At 42.3% G+C, this 11,768-nt stretch overlaps 1 pseudogene; it reads left to right on the forward strand.

Annotated features, from left to right (window-relative positions):
• The first annotated feature begins 1,997 nt into the window (after nt 1-1,997).
• LOC147689582 (zinc finger BED domain-containing protein 5-like) lies at nt 1,998-3,848 on the forward strand (annotated as a pseudogene).
• Nucleotides 3,849-11,768: the final 7,920 nt, after the last annotated feature.

The following is an 11,768-nucleotide window of genomic DNA, read 5'->3' on the forward strand; positions in this document are numbered from 1 at the left end:
AAAATGACGGGAATAGGCTGTTATTACAGGCATATGGACTTGGACCACAGGCAGTATCATATTACTCAAAATCGGGGCATGCGAACCATTTGAGTTGGAAAGTTTCCTGACACGTCCGAGCCACTCTAGCAGAGTACAGAGCGATGACTGCTTCTCTCAAGCTCTATGAAAATTAGTTAACTTGAAACTAGAACAAATACAGAACCGTGGAGATAAATTAAGGGGCCGAACGATCATGTTGCTTTTGAACATGACATTGTTTATTGATGGCTACTCTTGAATCAATTATGTTTTTATGTCTCAACTGAACTCTTCAAAGTTGATGGGTGGGTGGGTCTCTGAACTGGGGAAATGTTTTTATTTAAGAATGGAACGGTAGGGGCACCTGCAGCTTTTCTGCTAGCAACCCAAGGTTTTGCCTTTTATGTGGACACGGTAAGGTTAAAGGAGATGGAGGTATCACCAAGCAGGCCACCGCACAGATTTTTTATTTGTATTTTGAGAATTTATAGAGCGTGTTACACCCAAGTGCGTCAAAGCGCTAGCAAAGAGTAAGAATGACTGCAAGACAGGAGACCAGACCTATCCATCACAGAAGAGCCAGGTTTTCAACTGCTTGCAAACGGCAGCATGGGAGAAAAGACTTGCAATGTGAATAGTTAGCGACAACTAGAAAGGGCTGCCCCCTCACCTGCCTTTTCAAAATGTAGGTATCTCAACCTTCCTAAGAGAGGCAGACCTGAGCTGACTGTTGGGATACATGAGAAAATTACAACTGACCAAATTACAAAAGCAAACGTTAAGTTACATGAAGCAGTAATATGAGCAAACAAAATACAAGAGGTAGCAAAAGGTACATTACAGGGGGTAAAAGTGACATGTGTGCAAGTTACAAAAACGTACAAACTACAAGTAGAGGTATAATACTGCAATAATGGCAGACACTCAAGCACAAGAACAAACGTTATGTAGGCAATGGTGGCACTTGTGCAAGTATCTAAAGCAAACAAAATGTAAGCGGTAGCAAACAGTGTTACAAGAGAAAAGTGACGTATGCATGTTACAAAAGAGTACCAAACACAGGTAGAAGGATAATACTGCAATAAATGGCAGACACTCAAACCACAAGAACACACTGGGAAGGCACTTCCACAGTCATGGAGAAAATAATTTTCTGTACTTGAAGGTCTTCCTTAAGATAATAGAGAGGGCGTGAGTTACATTTGGAAGTGTCTTTGAAGGAGGCGAACTTTGAGGTCAGTTTTAAAGGCCTGGGAAGAGGTGGTGGCTCCCGAACACATGTAGACAAAATTGGTTTTGCCTGTTTAGCTTTTGCAGAAATTATTTGTGCTTTGCAGCATTTGCCTTTCGTCCCAGCAGAGTTCATCCCATTGCATCCTGGTAAATGCTGTATGCTTAATTTCAAAGTTGCTGTAGTCTTTCACCAAAGTTGATGCAGGTAGTGCTGTTATCTCTAGACTGATTTGGATTAGAAACTATATGTCCGTTCTATAGCGTACTCTGTACTACTGTGATATGTCCTTGGCTGGGCCCAGGAATTGTTGAAGTGTGGTCTTTGGTGTTACAAATCAGTCTGATGTACACATTAGCTGCAATTTGGCTTTCTTCATTGTTTGCAAAAATGTGCCATCTTAGATTTCATTACAAAACTGAATGCTCTTTCTGTCTGTGTGGGGTACCAATAAGAATAATTAATCCAAATGGTCATCATCATCACGTGCTGCTATTGGAAATTAACATCAATAATAGATCCATCATTAGAAAGAGGATCACTTGTGTTCTTCTTATACTTGTCTAACCTGGATGTTTTGTACTTCAGACTTATTATACCGTGGAGACTGGATGAGACCCGGAAGAAAACTGGAAATACTTGAGCAAAGGAAAAGAAAAGAAGACCAGGAACTTTACAGATAGAAAGACCCCTCCATCTGAATAATTCAGACACGTGGATTTGATTTTCATCTTTCTGATTGACAATGAAGAGATTTCTAATGCCAAGTTCAAGTTCATCTGCGCAAAGTGAAGTTGGAGGTTCTTCTGACAAAGATGACGGGAAACGAAAGGCCAAGTACAGAAAGTATGATGACGGGTATCTGGATTATGGTTTCACGTGTGTTCAGGTTAATAATGAGGACCGTCCTCAATGTGCAATCTGTTTAAAAGTTTTGGCTCTGGAATCCATGCTTCCAAGTAAACTTAAGCGGCATCTTGAAAGTCTTCACCCAAATGTGGTCGGAAAGCCAAGGGAATTTTTTATAAGCAAAGTTGCAGAAGCCAAACTACAAAAGTCCATATTCTCTAAACAAACCAAAATGAATAGTAATGCCCTCCTGTCCTCATATCAAGTGGCCTATCTAGTTGCACAGAGTAAAAAACCCCACACAATTGCAGAAGAGCTGATTTTGCCTGCTGCTGTTACAATGGTAACAAACATGGTCGGCGAAGATGCGGGTAAACAGCTGCTGAAAGTGCCTCTTTCTAATAATACTGTCAGCCGGAGGATAAATGATATGGCTGAAGATATTAATGATCAGCTCATCTGTAATCTAAGAGGGAAAGACTTTGCACTCCAGTTGGATGAGGCAACAGACAACCACAAAGACACCCATCTTATTTGCTATGTCCGGTTTGTTCACGAAAAACAAATTGTTGAGGATTTTTTGTTCTGTAAAGAAATCAAAGGTGGAACTACAGGTCAAGACTTGTTTGTAGTTGTGGATGATTTTATGCAACATAATCAAATTGACTGGGAGAGATGTGTTGGAGTTTGTACAGATGGGGGTCGTTCAATGGCAGGATGCTACCAAGGACTTCAAGCTCGCATACGATCTAAAGCGCCCAATGCTGTTTGGACACACTGTATAATACACCGAGAAGCACTGGCAGCAGGAAACCTCAGTGAAGAACTGCATGGTATTTTGAAAATAGTAATCAAAGTGGTAAATCATATTAAAACAAGACCAATGAAAGCACCATTTTTTGCTAAACTGTGTGAGGACATGGGTGCCGACCACTCATGCCTCTTGTTCTACGGCAGCTCTAGGTGGCTGTCTCTTGGTAATTCCCTGCTTAGAGTGTATGAGCTGAGGAATGAAATATACTCATATTTACATGATGATGAACATTGTTTTGCTGACAAATTTATTGATGCAGACTTTCTAATACAAATGGGTTTTCTTTCTGATCTATTTGAAAAACTGAATGTACTGAACAAGTCCTTGCAAGGCAATAACACTAACATCTTGCAACTGTCAGGCAAAGTTTCAGGCTTTAAGAACAAGGTGATCCTTTGGAAAAGCTGTGTAAGCAAGGGTGACTATAAATGGTTTCCTTCATTGGACCAGTTTCTGCAGGAGAATGGAATGGTGTTAAAGGAGGAACTGCAGACAGTTTTTGTTCTGTATTTGTCTCAACTGCGTTTTTACCTTGACAAATATTTTCCAGAGGATGAAGTGGAGCCAATAAAATGGGTGAGCAACCCTTTCAATGCTGAGATACCTCAGCATCTCAACAATGAGGAAGTAGAACAGCTTATTGATGTTGCAAGTGACAAAGCATTGAAAGCAAGGTTTCAGTCTCAGTCACTGTTTGAGTTCTGGTGAAAAGCTGGGGATGAATACCCAATGATAAGCAAGAGAGCCCTGCATGTTTTGATCCCGTTTGCTACTTCATACCTTTGTGAAGCTGGTTTCTCAGCAGTTGCAGTAATAAAGTCCAAATATAGGGCAAAAATTAACCTTGAAAAGGAAATGCGTGTTGCGATCTCAAAAATAACTCCGAGATATCAAGAGCTATGTAAGGGAAAACAAGCACATCCATCTCACTAGGATTTGCAAGGTAAATACGGACTCTGTTGTTTTTCCTGGTCATTAAAAACTTCTGTATAATAAAATATATTTTTCAAACTACTGTTGTGTGGTCCAAAAAAGTCTTGTATTGTTTCTCACTTAACAAGTTTTTATTAAACAACTTATCTTCTTATTTTGTTACTAATATCATTATAATACCTTCATTGCGTCCCAATTACTTTAAGGAAGACAACTGGAAGTACTCCCGATGTCGGGTTTGCATCCCGTCCACCGGTAAAAAAAAAAAAATTGTGGGGAGCCACGGCCAACTGCCGATTAGGTCATTATTCCTCTTTCATCTGTCTCTGCTTTATAATCCATCTCTTTTATTCATCAGATTAACATCCTTTTTTACTTTTGTGCATCCATACGTGGACTTTAGTTGCATTTGTCCAAGTTTCTGATGTTCACAATGTGTCCATCCGGACCTCTATATATGAACACAACTGAGGAAAAGTTCGTCAAAGGCAGTGTTTATTATACCCAATGCATTTTGGGCTAAAGTCGCCCTTCGTCAGGGGTCACTAAAATCATGATAAAACAGTGATCAATTTTAATCACAAAATCGACCTTCTTACACTCTACATCATCCCATATTACTATGAGTCTCCTGTCATTGCCATTTTTTGTGGCGCTGTATATTAGTGTTATTTGCCTTCCTGCTGCACTGCCCTACATCAAAAGAAAAGGGCAAAAATGTGCCATATCTATCAGATACGGCACATTCCTGTCCTCTTTCCCTGCGCTGGCACTCAATTGGCTTCCATGCGCCATGGTGCAAGAGTGTCTGCATTGTAGGAATGAATAGATGTGATTTCCTCTTTCTTTGCAGAATGCAGGATGCATAGAAAGACGAAAATACAAGGAGAAATAATGTTATAATGCTATAACCCTGGGAATGTGTCAAATGCCATGGGTGTTATGGAGGAATACCCACCGTAACACCCATGGCACTCCTCCCCATTGTAGTCAGGGGCAAAGCAGTGGCTTGCACTGCATTGCCTTACTCCATATGTACAAGGCCATGAAAAGTCAGGGGTGCCTCTACGTAGCCTTGTAGATATGACACAAAGAGTGACATTTTGTAGGCTCACAGGGGGGAAACAGCCATGACAACGCGGGGATTACCCCGCAATGCCATTACAACGCAGGGATTACATCGACTTTCGCTGGAGGGCGCTGTTGGATACGGAATAGTTTAATTTTCTATCCAACACCTTCCCTACTGTCAACGTGGGCTGGAGTTTGAATAGAAAATTAAACTATTCCACTATCCAGTGCCCTCCAGCGAAAGTCGTTGTAACGACTTTCGTTGTAATCCCCGCGTTGTAATGGCATGCGGGGTAAAAGCCCGCGTTGTAATGCCATACAACCTCACAGGGCTTATAAATAGGCTCCTAGATATCCAGTAGCTGATGTATTAGCCTATTGTTCCAACAAAACAATAGGGATTGAAACAGATGTTGATCCGTGAATATTGCAACCCAACTAAAGTTATTAATATATTCAGTCTCTTATTTACACGCAGCACTGTATTTCTTTATTTAACTTTTATTTAGTGCTAGCTAGACCCGTAGGTGTCAGCGTGCTTTATATGGCTGTGATAGAATACAGTAATGCAGGCATTCAAAGAACATATGAGTCAGTAGTTCAATAGACAAATGGTACCCATCAAAGGTGCAAGTAGACTGACACAATTCGATAATATGTACACGAAATGCACAATAACAAAGATAAATTAGGTGGTAACCAGGTGCAACATATATACAAAAAGACCCAAAATGCCTCATGGTGTTCCATAATGGCCGTGCTGTAGGTGATTGCGAAGAGGATGTGAATTCTTCATGGATTGCAGAGAAGGAGGAGGAGACAGGAACGGATATTCAGACTGAGCATTACACTTTTAGGACAAACAGAGGGGGAAATATACGATAAATACAGGCTGAGTAGTTGAGTCATTTTAAATCTAATTGCAGAAAGTAGGCCTCAGCTTGAGAAACACTTTCAGAAGCAGTTCCATACCCACCTATTTTGAGGTACTATGCTCACTCCATCTTTTGGCCTCTAGGAGTTACTACGGTGGCATTGCTGTTGCAGGCGAGGTATTCACAGAGTGCCCTTTCAAGGTATTTTGGGGCTTTCCTAGCTACTATGTCACAGAAAAGGAACAATCATATTACTTTCCCTAGAATAGCACAGGAGTTGCAGTCAACAAAATTGAAATGTTACCGTATTGCTCAATTATCTCATGTAATGCAATGTATTGATGGAATCCATGTTTCTATCTTACAATGAGTAGATATTTAGAAACAGGAAAACACTAATTCCCCTAGCCTCTCCGCTGCGGCGTGATTTTCCGCCGCGGTGCGAAGATTCTAATCAGTGGGCGTGGTTCAGACGGCCCCTGGCCGTTGTGGGCACACACCCATGCCCACCGTGACTCAAGACGGTCGGGGACCGTCATGAGCATGGAAGAGGTTAATATCCAAATGGTGTGTGATGCAACAAATACATTAACAGACATTATTACAAAGTACCCTGGCACTGCACATGACTCATTCATGTTCAGCCATAGCAATAGATACTCACGCCTTCTCAGAGGAGAGTTTGGATATGTCTATTTACTTGGTAAATATACATTATAAGTATGACATAAATGTCACATATGACAAAACTGTAGTACTGGTAATCACATATTCTAATTTGTTTGTAGGTGACAGTGCATGCTCTGAGGTCATGAGTATTGACACCATATCTTAGTCCCTCAAACCAAAGTGAGCAACACTGCAATGCATTACACAAACGAACCAGGGGCCATATTATCAAGAAAGGGTGATACATTATTGCCGCTTTCATCAGCAGGAAACTGCCGCTAAAGCGGCGATAAGGGGCTGGATAATATGCCCTTGAGAATTCCCATAGAAGCCCATGTTGACACCAGAACCTGGGCTTCAATGGGAATTCTCAAGGGCATATTATCAAGCCCATTATCGCCGCTTTAGCTGCAGTTTCCTGCTGCTAGAGCGGCGATAATGTTATCGCCGTTCTTGATAATATGGCCCTAAGTTTATTGGTCGTGGTACAGCCTTCAGGACGCACAACACCACCTGTGTTCTACAGCAACGCAAACTCATAGCGCCGCCCTCTGATGCGCTGCTAACATTTGATAGCTTCTCAATTTCTGAAGGAGCAACTGCTTCCCCACTTGCAATTTGATTAGTTTGTAAACTTTCTAGGGCATTAGTTATTTGCACAGGACCACGTGCCACATCACCACTATAGTGACCAATTTCTACCTGCAAACTTACCTTATGGCGTGAGAGTGTAGAAGTTGCCTGTGCAAGGCAATGTATGGTGTGACTCAACACATCCATAGGTGAAACAAGTTATGTTGTCTATCCTGTAGTGTGAAACAAGTTATGTTGTCTATGCCTTTGTGCTATGTTTTCCGGTTGCAACTGGACACATTAACTCTTTCATCGTTTTCGATAGTTGCTGTAAGCCACTAGTGACACTTTGTTCTAGTTCAGATATTTTGCTGTTTATAATTCTCATTTCTTTGTGTTGTAGACGCTGGACCTTCAACAGAGAGGCGTCTGTACCTCCAAACAACCGTGCATGTCATCTCCCATATTTCGTGTTGACATAGATCTTGAAATAGGTTGCCTGACAACACTGGGATGGCGGACTCAGTTTCTTCAGTGCATTTCTCTGGGCCTCACTGCAGGTTCCTCCATATTACCTGGACTCCTTGCATCATCAGCTTCATCAACAGCCAGTCTCTAACTACTATGTTCTGGAGTGGAACATTGCCTCCTGGGTGGTGTTTTTGAAATATTGGAATACTGGGATCATTTTCTTCTTCCATGGACATTTCAGAATTCTCCTCCCCCTCCTTCCAACACATGATGTGTTTTTGCTGAGATATCCGTTTAGAAATGCAAAGTGAAAACTATTTGCAAAATCACGTATATCTTTGTTTGTCTAAATTAATTTACAATAAGTTTACTTTGTGCATTAGATGTTTATAAGGGAGTCCTACCTATCCCGTAATGCAATACTAGGGTAAACCTAACACTTCTAATGGTGTTTAAAACATATTTTATAGTAGATAAGGATTTACCAGGTCTAACAAGATTACAGTGTTACCTCAACAATTGCTGCAAATATGTTATATTAACGCTGTACATGCATATATGAGTCTTATCTTTTGATGTAGCAGCAGTCTCCAAAGTCTTTATGTAGCTGAAGCCAGGCACACTTTCTGGCTCCAGGGTGGACTTTATTATTTCCTCAAGAGGAGTCGGTGCTGGCTGAGTTGAAGGGCCCCCTCCTGTTGCACAGACCTCATTTCTACAGGTTGGCAACTTCTCTTTGTTTCTGGATTGGTGATCATACCACCTTTTCCTGATCCCTTCTATTGATCTCGGTGTGACCCTACAGTGTTAACGTGCTCCTGTATGTTGAGCCATATTTTTTCTTCTGTGACGCTTGCAAAGAGAGTGTTGTTTTGCCAAACAAGGCATCATGATGGGATGCACACTCTTCTATTAATATCTTTAACTCGTTCTTAGTCTCTGGCTGACAGGAGCGCTAGACTTAACAGCGCCTTGGACGACCAAGGCCCCACTTAGGGGCGCTAAGTCGGCAGAGTGGTTTAACGCTGAGTTAAAAGCGGCCAAATCTGTGTGTAAAGGCTTAGAACGCTCCTGGCGGAAAAATTATGAAGAAACTGCTAAAGGGGAATACAAGAATGGTATAAAAGAATATCATCGTTTGCTTAGGAAGACCAAAAGGGAATTTCTGAATAATAGAATTCCGAAAGCAGAGTGCTCGACTAAGGAGCTCTTTGGTATTTACAAGGAACTAACTTCACTGGGGAGGACCCTGGCCCCAGAAATCCATTCGAAAGAGACTTGTGAGGCGATTGCAGACTTTTTTGTCCAAAAGATTGAAACAATATACAACTCCTTTACAATAGGAGCAACTGGATCCTCCACGGAACTCTCCAGGGAAGAGAGATGGTTTAGGAATCCGGGCCTCTGCCAGTTCGCAGTCCCGAGCAACCATGAGCTGTTGAAGATAGTCCAGAGTATCAAGTCTGGCTCTCCTAAAGATGCGGCCCAACCAAAGATTTTTAGGAATCAGGCAGAGCTCCTCATAAACCATATTAGTCATATGGTAGAGCTGTCTTTTAAGGCCTGCTATGTGCCACAATATTGGAAAACAGCACAGGTCATCCCCATTAAAAAAAAGCTAATCTTGGCATAGCCACTTGGACAATTTCCGCCCCATTTCTCTCGTTCCCTTCTGTGCGAAAGTAGTGGAGAAAATCGTAAACGCACAGTTGGTGAAATATATAGAAGAGTGCCAACTCCTGCACCCCTCTCAATCAGGCTTCATAGCGAACCACTCTACTGAATCAGCTCTGCTTTACTCGACCGAATTGCTGCGCAGGAGAGTGGATGAGGGACGGACGGCCGCGCTGCTGCTATTAGATCTCAGTGCAGCATTCGATACCGTCTCGCACCCTATGCTGCTAGCCCGACTCAGGGAGGCAGGGATTAAGGGTCCGGCCTACGAATGGGTGAAGGCGTTCCTCACTGACAGAAAATTTCAGGTCTGGTGCCCCCCCTATAAATCGGAGGTTCAGGCACTAAGACAAGGGGTACCTCAAGGCTCTATTTTGAGCCCCACCCTATTCAATTTGTACATGGAACCCTTGGCAAGGCTGGTGAAAGCTTTTGGGGTGGAGATAGTGTCTTACGCTGATGACACCCAACTAGTGGTGACACTGTCACAGCCCCCCGAAGAGGCGGCAGCGAATTTCTCGATGTGTTTGGGAAGATTAGCTGAGTGGATGAACAACAATTGCTTGCGCCTCAACGCAAGTAAAACGGAGCTCCTCATGGTAGGGAAAGCTCCCTTCATTTGGTCCTCTGCATGGTGGCCTCCCGAATTAGGGCCATCCCCCTGCCCCTTGGAACAGGTGAAGAACCTGGGGTTCAGATTAGATACAAACCTGTTTTTCGAACATCACACCAGAGGGGTAGCAGGCAAATGCTACGGCATTCTAAAATGCATGCGCAAAACTCTGGATCTACTCCCCGCAACCAGTAGGAAAATTCATATTCACACTCTAGTCACGCCTCATCTTGACTACGGCAACGCATTGTATGTGGGCCTAAGCCAAAAAGGAATTCACCGTCTGCAACATGTTCAAAATGCGGCGGCCAGGCTGGTATTGAATCTCTCTAGAAAGTCTTCAGGTAGCCGCGCGCTGGCTAAACTGCACTGGCTTCCGGTCTGAGAGAGCATTAAGTTCAAGACACTGTGTTTGGCCCACCGTATTGTGCAGGGGAAGGGTCCGGCCTATCTTCAAAGCTTACTAACCCTGTACCAGCCCAACCGACAGTTAAGATCCCTGGGAAGTATGTTTTCCAGGTGCCTCGTATCCATCGAGCTAGGATGGGTGGACGCTCTTTCAGGTACCTGGCCAGTAAGCACTGGAATGCGCTTCCATTAGAACTCTGGATGGAACCGTCGGAGCTGAGATTCAGGCTGAAATTAAAAACGCATCTTTTTCCGACATAGGCGGGAGATCTCCGTGACTCTTGGCGCTACCGGAACTGTTTGAGCTCGTGCCTGACCCTCTAGTCTACACAGAGTGGGGGGACACTGTTTCTAGTGTAACCAGGCGCTTTACAAACTTGATATTATTATTATTATTTAGTCAATTTAAATTTTCTGTTTCTCCCTCCAAAAGCCTTATCTGGTTCTGTCAAGACTTATTGATGCTTTCCAAGGGTGAATGGCTGAGGCTGATCTTGATTCCAATTGGATTCCACTCTCAATGCTCTCCAGTCTTTTTATAAACTTGTGCTACACTACTTCCTGTTTGTGAGGTTATCACTCACTGATAAAAAGCAGGATTAGTTATTTGCTATTTACTCAATCACTAAACGCGATTCCTAAAATTGCGAATGTGACTCATACCTAAGGCCAGATGTATCAAGATACACTTTTGCGATTCTCAATTAGCTATTTTTAGGGAATCGCTATTTGAGAATTGCAAAATGGTATGTATGTAGAAATTTGCTATTTTTAGCGATTTCTTAAAATTCCTTAATTGCGATTAGCAAATTGCTAATCGCAATTAAGGAATAATTCCCCATTCATTTCTATGGGCCAGGAGGCCCATAGGAATGAATGTGAAATTATTCTTAATTTGCGATTTGCAATTTGCTAATCGCAAATTGAGAATAATTTCAAGGGTGCAAGGGTGTCCAAAGGACACCCTGTTGTACCCCTGAAATAAGCATGGGTGCACATGTGGTGCACATACATGCCCTAAGGGCATGTATGTGCATCACATGGCACTTTGAAAAATGCAAAAATGGGCATGTTTCAACAAATTCGCAAATTACCATCAACTTGAAGTTGGTGGTAATTTGCAATTCCTTAGGGACAATTAGCATTTTTTTTTGCATCATACATTGCATTTAAGGAATCGCAAATTTTGCGATTCCTCACATGCAATCGCAAAATAACGAATCGCAAATTTGCGATTCCTTATTTTGCACTGAAATTTGCTACATACATACCATTTTGCCCAAATGAGTTCACAATTTCGGCGTTTGCGAACCCATTTGAGCTTCATACATCTGGCCCCAAATCAGTAAAGGGCAGATGAACAAATTCATACATACCAAATACTGATTCGCAGTTTTCGATTCTGCAAGTATCTCAAATTACGAATTGGTATTTGTTTGCTTCATACATCTGGCCCCAGATGTGCTTGATGTACACAGTCTGTACCAAAAGAACACTATTAAGTTACTATAACTGTAGAGGGATCACTTTTTCCCAATTCAGTTTCTCGGTGAGGCCTTCTTTTTC

This window comes from Lissotriton vulgaris, chromosome 9, assembly GCF_964263255.1.
Source record: "Lissotriton vulgaris chromosome 9, aLisVul1.2, whole genome shotgun sequence".
Lineage (NCBI taxonomy): Eukaryota > Metazoa > Chordata > Amphibia > Caudata > Salamandridae > Lissotriton > Lissotriton vulgaris.